The following is a 14,931-nucleotide window of genomic DNA, read 5'->3' as shown; positions in this document are numbered from 1 at the left end:
TGGGTTCCACACAATTTCGTCATGCTGTCCCAACAAAATTGATTAACCTTATTGTTGTTACAAATTTAAGTGGATTTGAATATAAAAATTACCCCCCTCTAAAAAACCTGTAAATTCAGCTCATTTTAAAGAAGTTTGAACAAATAGAGTCTCATTCTGAAAATGTACTCATTTCAAGAGTTCACACTTAGCTCATGATTTATACATAGCTTGTTTGGCATGCTGTCCCGGGAGAGAGCCCTGAGCTCAAGGGATCCTCGAGCCCAGGGCTCCCCCCTTTTTGCTGGGCGAGTGGAGATTGAGCTCAGGTCTATCTCAAACTCCCCCGCTGCTGAGGCCAAGGCGAACTTCCTGAGAGTAAGACATTGTAAAAAAGGTTTAGGCTTGTTTTATCTATAATATAGAGCACATTTGGATTGAGGGAGGAAACCGGGGAACCCGGGGGAAACCCACGCGGACACAGGGAGAACATGCAAACTCCAAACAGAAATGCCAGATGGCTCAGCGAGGACCCAACACCATTGGTATTCTTGCTGTGAGGCAACAGTGCTAGTCACTGGGCCACCGTGCCGCCCATTCTGGATAAAGGAGGAAGAAAGGGAGGAGGGGGGTTTCTTCCAGACAAAGATAGTTGTAGAAAGGAAATGAGGATATATATAGTGATTTGGGATCCTTTGATTGGAGGATCATAATTAGCTAATGTGGACCAGCTGGGTCAATCATGAGCACATGCTCTTCTCGAAATTAGTTTAAAATTAAACTTCACTTTGAAAGTGTATAAACATTTATGGAAAGTGCCAAGTACGTCCCAGGAGCTACGCTCTTTTGCAGTTTTTTTTTTTTGTGAATCCACCAGAGGCCAACAGATCTCAAATTTGCCTCGCGAGTGCCATTTGAGCCTGCTGTAAATCCACCAGAGTTCACTGCCGACAGACTGACTGACTGATTGACCGATTATCTGTCCCACCCTCGTCATTCCCTAAACCCAACCAATAGTGTTTTCAAAGCACAGATTTACCCGCTCACCCACTTCCCTAAACCCAACCGACAGTTTTATAAAGCAATCCATGTAGGGGACCGAAGGTCAGAGGAAATAGAACACAAGCCGAAAATCCTCCATTTACGATTTATTTCTCAACTAATAGTCCCCCAAACAATATAGTTAAACAAAAAAATAAAGGAGCATGAGGCCAACATAACCAACCAACACAAAATGTCCTAACACAATGGAGAACAGCCAGGCTTATAAAGGAAAAGATGAGCTCATTTAAATTACAAAGGGGAGAAAACAATATTCACATTACTACATACGACACAAAAACAAAATAAATGCAACAATAACATTACCACAAAAATAATGAAATCGAACATTAACCAATATAAACAAATTAACAAAATCAGTGCCAAAATATTTAAATAAGGAGGATATCAAAAACCTCTTCCCCTCCAACATCACTAAAGCTATTGGTTTGCCATGGCTGAACCTTTTTTGGATAAATCCTGCGTTCCTGCCTCAGGATCTTCTCAATCTTTGTCACACCGGAAGCCACCCGGCCGCCACTTCATGTCTCCAGCGCACCGCTCGGTAACTGAAAAGAAACAAACATTAATCATACAATGAAACTAATTTGTGTGCACTCAAAAATTAATAAAGAAGTAACAAAATATATGGTTTCTAACAAATAAAGAATCCAAAAAAAGATTTTTTATTTACCATGTTTTCAGATTTTACCACATTCTTACCCCATTATTTACTTGTTTATTTCATTTTTTGGCTTCTGTTTTTGTCTTACCTGTTTTTTGGAGCCGTTCTTCACCAGACTCGAGCCCGGTTGTCGTGGTCAACTTCTTTCTGCGTCTCAAGTCCGCCGCCATACATGGTGAGCTTACTGGACAAACTGGTAACAGCTAGAAAGCCACCCATTTAAAAGTAAGTAGTCAGCTGGTAAGCGTGATAAGGAACGGCGTCACACCACCACGTAGCGTTCGTTTTGAAGACTAAATGCGGCCATATGTACTTCTGGCTACATAATTCACGATTTCCAGAAATGTATGTAGGGCTACGTTTTCACAATGAGCCTATGTTGATTTTTTTTGAGTGAGCATAGTAGGCTTGCAGTGAGTTGTGATATTTGAAGAAAAAAAAAAAATAAAATAATAATAATAATAAAAACTCATAATGAAATACTAATAATATAAAAAACAAAACAATACAAATATTTTCATATTTTAAATGTAGTTTTTTATGACAGCTGAATTTTCACTTTGAAAAGCTTTTGGTATGATTTTCTGAAATCATTTGGTAATTTTTTTACCAAAAAAATGAAACATTTTTTGTTATTCAGTTATAAAAAAAGCTAACCAGATTCATCACTTGTTTGAAAAATATACATTTAGTTCATCATAGCAGCTTTTTGTTCTGGGGGATTTTTTATAGGGGTTTTAAGCTTGTTTGCTTGCTTGTTTGTTTGTTTGTTTGTTTGAGAAGGTATAGTCCCAGATTATCGAGATGTGCATTGGTAACGTTTACCTCACTGATAATTTATTATAGCATGATGCAAACAGCCCTTTTGGACTAAATCAAAAACAAAAATGTGTGTTTCTTAATGCAAATGAGCTGCTGCTCTCATTTGCTGAGGGTGGAGCCGTTACATCTTGTGCTTTGGATACTCTATCAACAACACACAAAACATCTGAATGTTTGAGCTTTAAAATTATACTCTTAAATGAAATCTCCTAAATTTTTTTCCATGTCAACTTTCAAATACATAAAAGGCCTGATCTCACGTAAAGCCCAATCTCACAAGGAAACGTACGTATTTTAAGTTTTGTCAGTTTAGTGTCTAATTCAGTCGTACAAAAATGTACAATTAAAAGGAGGTATGGCAGCCAACCCCACCCCTAGACCCAACCGTCATTGGGGAATAAGCAGATCGTACTAAATTATACGAATGAGATCATACGAATTAGCCACTAAATCAAAAATTTACAAATTGCCGTGAGATCATGTTGAAAAGGTCATGTCGGAAGCACACACACACAAAAACATACAAATTCACATATGCTTTGCGTATTGTTTTTTTATTCTCTTTCCTCCATCTATATATTTTTTTAAACAACCCATTAAATATAATGTTGTTTATGTATGTTTAGATAAACAGTTTGCATGTGTATCAGTATGTTAGATCTGCAAATAATGTTCTTGTACAACCCAGGCTGGAGATCACAAAATACATTTTTTTAAATTTTTTTTAGTTTTTTCAATTTTCAGTTTTTTCATGAATCCACCAGAGGCGCTGTATATGCATTTTCAGATCTCAAATTTCTTTCTCGAGTGCTATTCGCACCTGCTGTTCTTCTGTATATCCACCAGAGGCCGCTGTCGACTGACTGACTGTTTCCCTACCCATCCCTTTCCTAAACCCAACCAATAGTGTTTTCAAAAGCACAGATTGACCCGATCTCCCCTTCCCTAAACCAAACTGACAGTGTTTTCAAAAGCAGTCTAGAAAAAGAAAAGCTCTCGCTTGATTGTTCCACATTTTCAGATCTTACCACATTCTCACCTGTTGTTCACTTTTATTTCTATTCTATTTTTTTGCCTTTTGTTTTTTGTTTTTCCTGCTTTATGGAACCATTCTGCTCCGGACTCAAACTTTGTCGTTGTGGTCAGCTCTTCTCTGTGTCTTACGTCTGCCGACATACATGGCAAGCTACTAGGCAAACTGGTAACAGGAGAAATGCCGTCCCAATGGAAGAAAGAGGTAAGCTGATAACACATTGGTGCATCATACTACTCGTACCGTTCGTTTTAAAGACGAAATGCAGCCATACATAGGTCATAATTCGCACTCTTGAGAAATGTATACGTGGGTACGTTTTCACAATAAGCCTGTTGTGGTCTTTAAGACATGAAGATAACATATACTAATAAATCAGCTCAACCAGACCTCTGTGCCTTGGGCATGCCTTGGGCGGGAATTATTTATATGCAGGATATCGTCATGTGTACCTTCCTGGAAGAAAACTATAATGGTGATGTTTGAGGGAGTTGAGGTTTGACTGATTTAGAAATAGCTCCCTTTGGAGTGCTGTACTTTGCATTTATTTGTCATGCTCTAACAGCAGCATTGTAGAGATGTTAGTGTAAAAAGCATATCAGGACTTCTTTAATGTATCTCTTGATTAATTTAATGTGGCCTTGCTAAATAAAATATGAACCAACAAAAAGTGCTTGCTCAAAAATGGTTTGCCCCCGATCTGAGATATAGTCAAAATGAAACTTTAGATGAAAAATGGACAAATTAAACTATAATGTTGGGGTTTCATTTCAGTTTATCCACAGGGCCAAAGCGTCACACACGCAACAGTCGGTATTATTATAGGAAAAATAAATAAATATATGCAATGTGCCATTTAATTTCTTTGACATTTACACAATTCCTACATGGACCATTGTGGTCACTCGCTACGCTTAATAATCTTCCGCCAATTACTAAAGAATGGCGGTTAATTAGTCATTATCTTTTAATTGCTGTGTCGTGAAAAAGATTCTCACCCCTGTTTCTGGTTATTTAAATAGAGTCACGGATTACGCTGCCGTGATATGAGGGGAAACAGCCATAGCCGCCAGCTTGGTAATTTTGCTAACGAGTCATATTCTCATTTTGATTAGATTCATTTTTGTTTTTCCAATCTGCAGCCTTGAGGCGTGTTTTCTTCTTCTTCTTCTTCTCTCTCTCTCTTTGCGATTCTTTATGGTTGTGTGTGTTTCTGGCAGCTGGCAGGTTCTTTTACAACTCAGCGGGTTTGTTAGTAGAAAGTAGCTTTTTTTTCCCCACTGTTTACTGTTTAAAGAGCGTTTGTAATTGCAACAGAATTGTTGAAGCATGCAAATAGGTTGATTGTACATTAGGGGGTATTTCAATTAAACGGTGACAAGGGAACGTAGCATTTAGACAAAAGCGAATATCTTGTTCTGAAGTAAAGTTTGCGTAAAAGCAATACAAATAATTAAAAAAAGTTTGCTACTCCTAAGGCTGTTTGTTGTAATTTTGGCTGTTTATATCTATTCCAAAACCATAAGGCTCTCGGTTGGTATTTACAATCAGATTGTATTAGGTTCAGATTGGAACCTTGACAGGTTGGTAATGTGGAAGTTAATCAACAAGTTAGTGCTCCACATAAATTGACTTGCACAATCTGGCGTGCATTTCTCAGGCTCTGGCCAAACATCTGAATAAGCCCTTTAAAATGATGAAAGACTACCCATCGAGTCCGGATATGTGCCCTTTTTTTTATAGCACTCTCCTCTATCATTTGATTTATCACTGCCCTGATTATTAAAAATACATCTCCATTTTCAATGAAATAGCAAACAGCTGGCAAAAATGTTCAGACATTAATTGTTTCAGTTAAATTACGTTTTGTTAAAGTGCCATGCCTGTGCTGAATAAGAGTAATTTAAAATTTAATTAAATATCATTTGTTATGATAATTTTGTTATTTGTTAATGCACACTGCATAAATATATATATATATATATATATATATATATATATATATATATATATATATATATATATATATATATATATATATATATAATAATAATAATAAAGATATATATATATATATATATATATATATATATATATATATATATAATAATAATAAAGGATAGTCTGGGAAAGTTCATTTATGGTTGTTCATCAAATATATTAAAGAAACTGTTAAACAGGCTTTAGATTTTTACTGTTGCTTCTTTTACAGTTTATTATTATTTATTTGATAATTTTACAGTATTTAAGTTGGTAAGAATTGGAACGATGCTCTGTCAGATCAAATGATCAGATCGTGATGGCTCATGACAATTACATTTTTTTTAAATAATGTAATATTAAATTCTAAAAATAGCAATAATTAAATGTAATAAATGATTTTCAAATTATTTTCATTGTTTGTTTGTTTACTAATATTTGCTCTTTTTATTGTATTAAAATATTGGTGAAAGATAGAAAAACATTTCTATTTCTATTTCTTTTTTTTGTGTAAAATATAATGACACAGTCACATACTAAAATATTAGTTTGTATACCAAAGAATGTTATAAAACCCTGTAAATAAATGCCTTTGTTCTTCAGTTGTTCATGTTATTACCTTTTTCATTTACGTATATTAAAGACAACACACATTTATTGGTTGTGTGTGCTCAGGGCTACATTTTTGAAAAATGTAAAATATGTGACTGGGACTACTGTAACAGTGGTGGAGTAAGTCGTTTTATTCTTTCAAAAAAAAATAAAAAATTTCTAATTTCAAAACTCCTCCCAGTGGGATTCAAACTTGGGCTGCCAGCATGACAGTTCCACGTTCTACCGCTAGTCCAAATGGGTACTGAAAGGAGTGGCTTTTCCAGGCCCTTCAATCTTACTCGCAGCGGACCTCAAACAAAAAAACTTTTTTTAACCTTCGGGTGCCAGACAAGTTTATCTTGTCAACCAATAATAAAAAAAAAACCCAGAATAGCCACGGCAAGCATTAATTACCACCATCACATAGTGAAAAAAAAAAAATAAAAATAAAGTAATTTATGATTCTCTTTTAAATAAGAACTCACACACACTTGTAAATAGACTCAACAGTAATGTATTTAACAAAAACATATAACATCACCATGAAATCACTCAATCACACAAGCCTTGTTTAACAAACAATAAAATGGTGTTGCAATGTGGGTGAAGATTTTCAGTGTGGGTGTATGAATGAATGAATGCAATGAACTGACTCCGGCTATCAGCGTTGATTAGCTTCGTCTTAGTCGTCATCTTCGTTGTCGTCTTCATCTTTGTCTTCTTGGTCTTCATAATCCTCTTCTTCATCTTAATCTTCAGCTTTGTCGATATCTACTTTGTCTTCATCTTCGTCTTCATGCTCTTGGTCTTCTTGGTCTTTGTCTTCTTGGTCGTCCTCTTCTTGATTTTCATCTTCATCTTCTTGGTGATCTTCGTCATCTTGGACGTTATCTTGGTCTTAGTCTTCGTCGTCTTCTTTGTCTTGGTCGTCTGCTTGGTCTTCGTCTTCGTGGTTGTCATCTTGATCTTCATCTTGTTGTTCTTCTTCGTCTGTCAGAGTCGGGGATAGAATCCGGGTCTCTGGTGTCAGAGGTGAGTCACGTAACCACTGAGCTACTGGGAGTTGATGAACCTGATCAATAAAAGGCAACATGCTTCTTTGTGGATATTCATTAATAACAGAAAAATCTTCAAAATAAAATTAGGTTAGGTAAGGCAAAAACAGAGTCTTCCAAAAAGCAACAACAAAGTACAATTTCAGAGATGTTTGCTTATGTAAGTTCATTTCTTTTAAGTTCCTTTTTTGATTTAGCACTCACTGCATTTTAGCAGGAAGAAGCTAAAATGCTGATTATTGAGCTGAAGCTTGACTAAAAAAATTAAATCACAAATCAATTCAAAATCGCAATATCTTTCAAAAACAAATTAGATACAATTAGATATTTCCCCTAAATCGCACAGCGCTACTATATACTTTGTAACTATACTATATAAAACTAAAAGTTTCTAATAGGTATTACAAATAGTTACTCTTTATTGCAATCTTCATCTTGTATATATCTCATTGTTTGTTATACCTTGTACATTGATTCACCTTTATGTTTGAAACATAATTTGGTTGTTTTTCTGCTCTCTTGCCACCACCACTCACAAGAAGGCACAAAGTAAATGTTGCTTCTTTAACCCAAGACCTAAAACATTAAAGAACTGTAACACCATCAATCCTTGCATTTTTTTTTTTTCTGGTACTTGCTTTCACAAAGCCTCTCCACCCACACACATCACCAGACACGTATATATACTGTAAATATCTAATGCTCCTTAAGAATGTAAGTTATTTTCCAGTGTAACTGAATCTCTGCATTGTAAAATTCAGTGGATATTGTATTGCTGCCTTGGGCATTGAGGAGCTCAAGCATGGCGGAATTCAGAAAGAATCATTAACACACACAGCAACCTTCCTTAGCGGTACTCGTGATATGATTTTGGGGAAAGATCTGGAGACTAATACTGAGGCACTAACTTTAGAGAAGCGAAATTATAGAGGGGTTCTATGTCAGGGATGCATAAATTCGGCCGATGTTAGCAGGTCCTCCGGGACCCCCACAGCAATTACTATCAAAAGCGCTGTTTTATGTTGCCGCAGTCCACTTCCCCAGAGCCGCCCGCACGCCGCTCCTCATCACCGCTGCAATAAATCAATTTTCATCCTTGTGCCACCACTGCCACTTTAGCAGAGCACACACACACGCACACACACTCGTATTCACATACACACACACACACACATGGTCTCTGTTTCTCTCTTAGCCACTCGTTTCCCACAAGATCTCTTCCCTTTCCTCTTATACACAAATGTGACAGACTGACATCCTGCCCGGCATACAAACTCACTATTACACGCAAACGTATAAATATTGATGAATTTCCGAAAGCAGGCCAAAAATTGGATTTCACATTTAGTGGAAAAATTCCAAAAGAAATGGATAGTTTTTCCAAGTTGATCCAGCAATTTTGATTGGAAGGTTTAGACATGTTATTGATAGGGTTGTTTGTGTGCATGTGGGTTTGGAGAAAAGGCAATGTGCAGAGGTTTAACTGTCAGATGTTTGGCCTAGTCAGTTGCATCATACCTAAAACCTTGTGTGTATATGTGTTTGATCAATTATACAGTAAAAGCAGTAATATTGTGAAGTGTTGCATCATTACTCCAGTCTTCATTGTCAGATTTATATAAAATAATGCTGAAAGCTAATATATTAGTATGGATGTACAATCGACACTTTAGAAATATTGCTGCATCATTTTAACATTCCAGATGGTTGCAGACATAATTCACTCAACATTCTACTTTAGTGGTTCCAAAAACGATATTTTGAAGAATGCTGGTAAGGGCTGCCTCATCCCGGAAGGAAAAGAGTAGGAGTCTTGTTCGCATTGTCGGCAAAAAGTCAGACTTGTTTCCAGTGCATGTTGGACTTTGGCAGGGCTGCCCCTTGTCCCCAATTCTGTCTATAAACTTTTTGGACAGAATTTCAAGGTGCAGACTTGGGCTGGAGGGGGTCCGGTTCGGGGATCATGGGGATCTCTGTTATTCGCAGACGATGTTGTTCTATTGGCTTTATTGAACATGGACCATGCACCCCCATTCACGCAGATAAGTCGTTTGCATGTGAAGCATGACACCATGACTGAAGTATTTCTTTTAGACAGGGAATGTTAGGTTTTAAAACTATTTTTGTCATGCAAAGCTTACGTAGATTTTGTTGTATTATGAATGGGTTATATGCAAAGAAGTCTTGTTCAGCCACTGAAATCTCCCGATGTACGATTGATGTGACTTTTCAATTTCATAAGGGACCTTTTACAGCATCAAAATTGTAGATTTTTATTTAGATTAACAACAAAACATAAGTATATAGTGCTATTACTGAGGGGAAGTTTATTGAGGTTTTATATTCACATTGGTTCATTTTTGAACAATGACAACCTGTGACGTGCTCCCTATGTTGATTAACATGCTACTCTAAATATTCGGTCTGAAATAGCATTTAAGTGTGGCTTAGTAATAAGTGTAATTCCTGCACGCTGCCAGCCTACCACTAAGCATACAGTAGTTGCTTTAGGACAAAGCTTTGCTTGCTACACAATTGAAAATGTGCAAGATATAATACAGTTTTTGATTGGAATTGTAGCAAATTAGCTCAAAGGGAATTCAAGATTAATTTGAACAGGGCTTTAAAGATATCGACTCTTTAAATCCAAACAAACGAATTGTCCAGCAAATGTTCTAATGGACAGTTGACTTCAAGTACGACTATTGCTATAAGAAATAAAAACCTATTTATGTTTAAGTAGGGTAACAAGATCGAAGTTTAAGACATTAGATTCATAAACATGCACAGGCACTTTATTGACTAATCTAATAATCTAACAGAAACTAACACCTAACACAAACACACATTCATACAGTTGTAGAGAAGAGTACAGAAAGTAAAATAAGAGTTTGAGAGAGTGTAATGATGGAAAAACCTTTGGTCTTTTGTAAGACCAAACCAAGCGAACCAAAAATAATCAATTCAACCTGTCTATGGTCTCTTTAGAGTTACATTTAGTTTACACCAATTCATTGATAGTCTGGAAGGGTTACTTGCGTTCCTTTTGTGATGTGAAGAACTTCCTCTGTTTAGCATGTACATAGTTAGCTGGTCGTCAGTTCTTTGCCCTCATTAGGCTTGGAGTGGGGTGGAGTCTGGCTTTTCAAGTTGGGTCAGGAAAACTGTTTTCGGTTTCATGGCACACTAAACTTAACTAGAACCTTGGCTGATAAGAAAGGTTTTTCAGATGGGAATGACTGAGCTGTGCGATAAACCCATTTTGTCTGGGTCCCAGCCTGCTACCTGGAGTCTTCAAGGGTTCTAGTTCTGGTTTCAAGCCTTTCTCGGTTTGGGCCTTTAAGTCTCTTTATGTGGTGGCTTAGATCACAAGCTTTTATAAGGGTGGTTTTGACCCACCCTCCAAAGTACAGTTGACCACTGAGAAGTTAAACTCTTGGTTTCAAAGTGGGGTAATGTGCATAGGCATTCTTGGGGTAAACTGATGCAGAAATGTTCAAGTTTCTTAAAATGTTAATAATTTGAACTCATATACATATTCTTTGAATAATTTGGAGTCAAATTTGGGAGAACAAAATAATTTAAGTATCACTTAGAATATAGGAAACATTGAGTAAAAAGTGTTTGGTATTGTACTAGTTACTGAATAGTACATTGTGCATTTTTTATTGCACAGTGGGACCATTTAACTGTTCATGAGGTGGATGGCCTGAGGAAAGAAACAGTTCTTATGTCTGGCTTTTCTGGTGCTCAATGCTCTGACAGCAGCAGTTCAAAAAGGAAGAGGCCCAGGTGTAAAAGGGGGATTTTTTTCCCAGACCATTTCCCCACTCTGGGTGAGCACAGGTGTTGGAGAATGGAACGGGGAGTACAGACATTTTTTAAAGCTGTCTGGACTATCTGCTGTAGTCTTCTGAAGTCTGAATTGGTAGCTGAACCAAAGTAGACAGTTATGAAAGTGCAGAGGACAGACCACAGAGTAGAAGTTCAGAAGCAGCTTCTGTGGCAGGTTGAGGCTACTTCGGCTTGGAAAGGAAATACAACCTCTGTTTGACTTAGTTTGTTGCACAAAAGTCTGTGTGAGACCCACATTTAGGGTTATGTGAGATGGTATTACCTAAGAACCTGCTGTTTATGATGTTTGTTTTTTTACTCACTCATTTACTCATTCAGAGACAGAGTGTGTGTAAGAGAGTGCAACCTCTAGTACCGGGAAACAGCCACACACATGTTTTAAAAGTTTACTTTATCCAACCACATGTTTTTGGACTGTGGGGGAAACCTGAGCAACTGAGCAAAATATGAAGTAAAAACATAAAACGACATTATATAACATACTTTCTGAAAACAGTTGACAGAACAAAATAGCTATTTGATTCTCATGCCAGTAGGTGGCGCTTATTGATCAGTAATAACACCATCATGAACACTGAGCTGTGCAGTAGCTGATTTACATGGCGAAAGCAATCATGTAATATTCACAAGTATTTTGAATTATGCCTGTTTATATACATAGTTTCGAAATGTATAAACTGCAAGATCATCAACATATGCCTTGCAAATATTTAAAGATTTCTTAAAATGTGTCAAACACAAGCAATCGCTGAAACTACAATAAAAACTGACTAAATGCGGGTTTTATTAAATACTGAAATCTACTTAAGGTTTATTTATACTTTTGCATCAAGCGCACGCAAATGGTCCTTCATGTGGTCGCGCAGCCCTCGCTGTGGCTGGCATGCAACCCTCAAAAAATGTAACTACATGTGGCAACGACGTGTAACGCATGCTCTGTGATTGCTCGGCTTGGTAGCGTTGACAAATGTGGGCGGTGCTGAAGGCTGCGATCCTGATGGAGCGAGTGTTTACAATTGTCAAATCCTGTGAAGAAGCTCTAGATGGAAAGTTTTGTTTTGTGTTTATCTTGTAATTAAAGTTGTTGCACGTAAACTGGTTCCTGCCTCTAAATGAGCGAGTTTTAGCTACTTATACATTAAGGTAGTATTCAGAAAAACAAAACATCTGCGAAGAAACTCGACTTAGAGGAACATAAACACCTACTGCCAGCTAGCATTTCGGAAGTGCAGAGCATCACAAACAGCATGTGCAAGGCATGCGCTGTGTGTCAAGGCGTTCACTCAACAGAGAAGTATAAATCAGCCTTTAAACGTGATTATAATAGCCTCAAGCTTCTCACGCTGTTTGTTTTATTACTTATAATGTCCTTTCTTTACAAATCAGTCAGGACATCACTTGCAGTTTTGTTTTTAGAGCTGCTGCTTCAGTCAACTTGAGCCAAATAAAGAAAAAAAAAGCTCCGTGCAAAACAACAGTGGGACATTTTTATTATTGTGCAGTGGAGGGGAGCTTTAATTTTTTATTGACAAACAATGAATAAAGGTCACTGTTAAAAGTCAACATTAAATTTTATTCATAATTCACCCTATATTAATTACACGCTCTCTCTTTAGAATTATTTATAATCATAACATGTTTTTCTGGGTGGGCCAGCCTTCAGTTTAAGTGGGCCGGTGCCACCTTGGTCCTTATGCAGCCTCACCACTGATGAACATGTTCACTCCAAATATGCACATACATACATACAATACAAATCAAACTTTCATTTTTTAATACTTAATTGCAAATCCCTTACAGCCTGAAGTCTGGAACGCATGGCATCACCAGACGCTGGGTTTCATTCTTGGTAGTGCTTTGCCAGACCTCTACAGCAACTATCTTCAGTTCCAGCTTGTTCATGAGGCATTTTCCCTTCACCTTTGTCTTCAGCAAGTGAAACACACTCAATTGGATTCAGGTCAGGTGATTGACTTTGCCATTGCACAGCATTCCACTTCTTTTCCTTCAAACACTCTTTGGTTGCTTTTGCAGTATGCTTTGAGTCATTCTACATCTTCACTGTGAAGTGCCATCCTTTTGTCCTTTTTTCATCATTTTGTCAGCAGTCACATCATCAATAAATACAAGAGAACCAGTTCCATTGACAGCCATAAATGCCCAACCTGTCAGGGTTCTGCCACTCTGGTCTTTGTAAATTCTTGTTTTGGTGGCAGAGCTCTGACACTACCCATGTCCGGTCCTGTTTCTGTCTCTGTGTGCGCGCGCGCCGTCGTGGGTGTACGCAGAGTGTGCGCGCTTCTGCTTGACGCGGCCGCGCGCGCGCTCTGCGTCCCTCAGACGCGTGCGCTCTTGTACTCGTGTTTGTGTTTTCGTTTGTCAGCAGCGTGGTGTTTCATTCCCAGCGTCTCAGTCTTGTTGGTTTCGGTTTTGGTCGGCGCTGGGATGAAGCATGCACGCTGCGTGTGTGAGCGTGCGGTGAGTGCTTTCATTCATCGTGTGCTCGTGTCTTGCGTCTTTTGTCAAAGCACATGGCTCGGTGTTTACATTGGTCACGTGCTTTTGTCGTGTGCTTCAGTGTTGTGTTATGTGAGTGCATGGCTTGTATTGTCTCTATGTGTCATGCGCTCTCCCGTCTATTGTCTAGTCCCACCCTCCTTGTTAACCCATATTTAGTTAATTGTGTTCACCTGTGTTTCAATTTACTTTTTTGCTTTATAATCCCCCTCATGTTTTCAGTCCTTTGTCAGTTCGTCGTTGCTAGTTTCCTGTCTTGTTGTGTCCAGCCCTGTCTTGTCCTGCCAGTCCTGCCAGCCCTGTCAAGTTTGTTTTTGCCTTTGTATTCATGTTTTCCCCTTCGGGGTAGTTTTGTTTTGCCTTTTATTTTTATTTTATTATTAATAAATACCCATTGTTTCGTTGCACTTGAGTCCTCGCTCCTTTTCCCCACCACGACCGTGACAGTACGAACTGACCACCAGAGGACTCAGCAGAAAAATGGGTATCTTCCTTTTCCCATCTCCCACTTCTCGTCCCTCTGCATGCCAGCAGAAGGAGCGTTTAGGCAGACTCCTTTCACTCCATCAAGGGGTATCTACAGTCAAGGAGTTTGCCTACCAGTTTGTCTACGCAGCAGAGGGGCTTGAGTTTACCACCACAGCACTGAAGGAGGCTTTCAATGCTGGACTCAACAGCCCCCTTCAGTCCTGGGAGATGGGGATGCTGGGGATACTGTCATTCTGGCAGTTTGTGAGCTATTTGTACCACAGCCAGGGAGATGGTGGCCTGCCTCCCCTTGGCCCACCGCCCATCCCGCTCACAGACTGCCAAATCCCCAGTCCTCCGATGACCCACCAACGGAGACGGAGGAGGAAGAACGGGCCCTCCTCACCTGTCACCCACCTAGAGGTGACTAAACCCACTGCAGCCCATCCAGCAACCACCCTGGCGGCAGCATCATCCCTCGAGGTGCCCGAAACAGACACTGCAACTCTTTCAGAGGTAGTGGAGTGCCCAGCAGTGTCTGAAAAGGTGGCCAGCTTCCCGCCACCAAAGATAAGGAAGTGTAGGAGGAGAAAGGGCTCCTCCACCATACCACCAGCCCCAGAGCGCCCTCCAGTGTCGGCTCCAGCCCCAGAGCGCCCTCCAGTGTCGGCTCCAGCCCCAGAGCGCCCTCCAGTGTCGGCTCCAGCCCCAGAGCGCCCTCCAGTGTCGGCTCCAGCCCCAGAGCGCCCTCCAGTGTCGGCTCCAGCCCCAGAGCGCCCTCCAGTGTCGGCTCCAGCCCCAGAGCGCCCTCCAGTGTCGGCTCCAGCCCCAGAGCGCCCTCCAGTGTCGGCTCCAGCCCCAGAGCGCCCTCCAGTGTCGGCTCCAGCCCCAGAGCGCCCTCC

At 39.2% G+C, this 14,931-nt stretch overlaps 1 long non-coding RNA gene across 2 annotated transcripts in view; it reads left to right on the top strand.

The window, feature by feature from the left end:
• Positions 1 to 14,931, top strand: part of LOC141386142 (uncharacterized) — a 278,344-nt gene that overhangs the window by 103,604 nt on the left and 159,809 nt on the right. The gene's annotated exons all lie outside the window — the stretch shown is intronic.

The sequence above is a fragment of the Danio rerio genome, chromosome 1, assembly GCF_049306965.1.
Source record: "Danio rerio strain Tuebingen ecotype United States chromosome 1, GRCz12tu, whole genome shotgun sequence".
In the NCBI taxonomy this organism is placed as follows: Eukaryota; Metazoa; Chordata; class Actinopteri; order Cypriniformes; family Danionidae; genus Danio; species Danio rerio.
This window is presented reverse-complemented; position numbering and strand designations above follow the sequence as displayed.